Below are 3,738 nucleotides of genomic sequence, written 5' to 3' on the forward strand. Positions count from 1 at the left end.
GAGAGAGAGAGAGAGAGAGAGAGAGAGAGAGAGAGAGAGAGAGAGAGAGAGAGAGAGAGAGAGAGAGAGAGAGAGAGAGAGAGAGAGAGAGAGAGAGAGAGAGAGAGAGAGAGAGAGAGAGAGAGAGAGAGAGAGAGAGAGAGAGAGAGAGAGAGAGAGAGAGAGCGCTAGTCACCATGCTCTCGGGTCAAACTAACTTGACTGTAAGTAGTTTTAAATTAAGACAGCTAGTCTGATTGCAGGAGAACAGACTAGATGACTAGACTAGACTGGACTGGACATGTAACCGCACTGAGTGTCTGTGTTTGACAGCTTTAATTGCTTACAAAGTTGTTTAACAGACCCTGTTCTGTGTCTTCGTGTTAATTAACTTACATTCAGGAGAGCACATCCCTTCAACACTGGGTGTGTCTTGCTGCCAATCATCTTGTGGCGCTAGGAAATACAGAAAAAGGCCCGTTACACAAAGAAGAGCATCACCCAGGTCCAACTAACAGAGCTAAACCAGTGACCCCACAGCAGTAGTTCTCAAACTTTTTCTGTCATTCCCTATTTTGTATAGGACTGTGCTGTGTGTGCTGTGTGTGTGTGTGTGTGTGTGTGTGTGTGTGTGTGTGTGTGTGTGTGTGTGTGTGTGTGTGTGTGTGTGTGTGTGTGTGTGTCTGTGTGTCTGTGTGTCTGTGTGTCTGTGTGTCTGTGTGTCTGTGTGTGTGTGTGTGTGTGTGTGTGTGCATGCCTGTCTCAGTGTGTTCTCCATCTGCATGCTAAATAGCTTACGTTCAGGAGAGCCCAGCCCTTCATATTTGGCTTCCTGCAGCCAATTAACGGTTGTCACTATATGAAATGATAAAAGGTGGTGAAACTGCCAAACAGGAAGTAGGCTTTTTATTCTCAAACTTTTCAAGTGCGCTTACAGCCACAAGTTTAAAGACCCAATGCATCACATATTTAACGGAAACTTACATTCAGTAAGAAGAAGGTGATACATCACTGATGTAATAACTTAAATGGAAAAACAAATTATTAATGCTGGTTACACACATTTCGGTTTCTGCTTTCCTTGCATATCAATGATACATCTTTATCAATAACGATTGAAAAATGTCCGATATAGTGCACAAAAAACGACAATTGGCAATTTACATCATTAAAAGAAGTCTTTAGTTGTCTTTGAGGTTAATTAAAACACATACTTACTGTACAAAGGCAAAGCCGCTGTGTAAAATGGCTCTGAAAAGAGCCTTTGGGGTGTATGTAGCTCCTGTTGAGAAAAAGAAGAAACACAAAAAGGAGTAACATATATTGCAAATGCCTATAATTAATATGCACTCTGTTTTAATTTATCTTTATTGACTGAAACAGTATGTTAAGAACATGGCAAATCAGAACTGTAGGATGACTTCTAGATTGATCACTTACAAAAATCAGATGAAAATCGACCACTGAAAAAACAGAAAAGACAATTATTCTATTTTGTTTAAATTACAAAGGTTAATAAAGGCTGTATTTGATGAACAGGTGTGTGTCCGAAAAACACTTACTTCACTTACTATCACTTTACTACTTCATAACCACTTCTTTGTCTGACTGTCTACAGGTCTACAGATGCGCTTGTAGGCCTACTAAACTGAGCTCTTTGATTGACAGGTCTACTTTTAACGTTACCATAGAGACGCACAACAAAAGTGCTGCCTTTAATTTTAAGCATGTCACTTAGACGAAATCATTAAAAATGCCTTCAGAGTGTAAGGGGTTATTATTATAAAAGGACAGATGTCATTTTTGTGAGGACAAAAGACAGTCCGTCAATTTTATGACCGTTTATTAGTTTAACCTGGCTGTTTAACGTTAACGTTAACTTACCTCTCCTCAGTGACAGGTCTCGGTGGCAGCTGCCCCTGCCACGGAAAGATGTTAGCCTTACTGAATAACTCACTGAAAATATTTAATACGCGAACATATTAACAGTCAGTAACTAAAGTCAACAAGTCAATACCAACTAACCAAGTCTAAAAACACGCTAACGTTAATCCTCCGGGGCCAATTTCCGTCATCCGTTTATTGAAAACAATTCTCAGGAAACTCGACGTTTTTCTAACAAAACAATATTTTTCAATAAAAAAAATAAGTAACAAGTTACACAGAACAAAATAATCCCATACTGACCTGAAAATTGTGTGTTTGAAATGGATAAACATAACTTATACTCAGGGGTTAAACTGGGATTTATCATGTGGGGGTGCTCCCCCTAGGGGGTTCCGGGGGCATGCATTTCAAAAAAACGCATAAAAACGTGCACGCGCCACCTTGGTTAAAAAAAGGTTATACTTTTGTCTGTTTGTTGGGTATTATCATCATATAAAATAAATTGTGCATTACGGATCTACACAAACTCAACATACACCACCGGCTTGATGTGGACCACGGTTGCGTAGAAGCATTTGTGGAAAAAAAGAAGCGGGATCGGCAAAATGATTCTTCGCGGTTCCCTCCGACTGGTTCTCTCCAATTGCCAACATTGGTTAGACTGAACGTGCTGTCTGGGCACAAGTTTAAATAATTTGTCTAGATTTAAGGTCTGTAAGAGGACAAACTTAGATTACAAGAGAAGTTGTTAATATTTTTTTTAAAAATCCGATCTGCAATGAACAAATGTCATTTCCACCACATCTCAATATACAGCTGTTATTTAAAAACAGAATAACTTCTGCAACTCAAGAATTGTCTAAGATCATTTTTTTAACTAGTTTTATCAGTTTTTCCACAATGTAGAATAATTATACATTTGTCAATGAGATAAATTAACTGCCCTAAGGACCAAATGGTGAACTGTACACCTGTCACACAATTTAATATTGGTTTGGGCAAGAGCTTATTAGAAAATAAATGACTTGCATTTTTATATTAAGTAGAGCATGATCTCGTAAATTGTGGATTCATTTTTGTGTGATGAGAGCTTTTTAAATATTTAAAAAAAATGTGTGTGGTGATGGATATGACAATGAATTAATGTGAATGTAGAGAAACAGTGGAGATGTTTGATGTATACAACTGATTTGTCTAACAGATGAACAGTTACAGTGCATACGACTGTAAATAACTGACACAACTGATGGCAAGGCAAAAATATAAGCAATAAATGATGCAACAAAATTGAATTTTCATTCATCTAAATGAAATCTATTCATATAAAAGTATTATTTAGAAATGATAATAATATTATAATATAAATATAGTATAGTATATATAATATAAATATTTGTATAGTATTTACAGTCATTACGTTCCTGTATATATTGCGTGAATGACGGGTGGTTGGGCAGATATTGTGTTTTGCGGTAGGTGGTATGCCATACGGAACCGTTGCCACTGAAACTGCATATTAACGCACCAGTGGGGCTCGACAGCCTTAGTCAAACGGGTTGGCGCGTATGGTTGGGTTGCGGAAAGATTGTGAGATTGTGGTTAGGTCTCAGCAGCAACTGTTGGTTTATTTTGTATAGGTTGTATAGTATTTACAGTCATTACGTTCCTGTGTATATTGCGTGAATGACGGGTGGTTGGGCAGATATTGTGTTTTGCGGTAGGTGGTATGCCATACGGAACCGTTGCCACTGAAACTGCATATTAACGCACCAGTGGGGCTCGACAGCCTTAGTCAAACGGGTTGGCACGTATGGTTGGGTTGCGGTGAGATTGTGGTTAGGTCTCAGCAGCAACTGTTGGTTTATTTGTATA

General features: G+C 38.4%; 1 long non-coding RNA gene across 1 annotated transcript; it reads right to left on the reverse strand.

Annotated features, from left to right (window-relative positions):
- Positions 1-300: 300 nt before the first annotated feature.
- Positions 301-1,064, reverse strand: LOC143736260 (uncharacterized). Its single transcript, XR_013203407.1, has 3 exons — positions 964-1,064; positions 778-834; positions 301-435 (listed from the first exon to the last, which is right to left on the reverse strand). It is a non-coding gene; the product is annotated as an uncharacterized LOC143736260 (long non-coding RNA).
- Between the last annotated feature and the right edge of the window lie 2,674 nt (positions 1,065-3,738).

This window comes from Siphateles boraxobius, unplaced genomic scaffold (assembly GCF_051911475.1).
Source record: "Siphateles boraxobius isolate OS27281-9 unplaced genomic scaffold, OSU_SipBor_1 13, whole genome shotgun sequence".
NCBI lineage: Eukaryota > Metazoa > Chordata > Actinopteri > Cypriniformes > Leuciscidae > Siphateles > Siphateles boraxobius.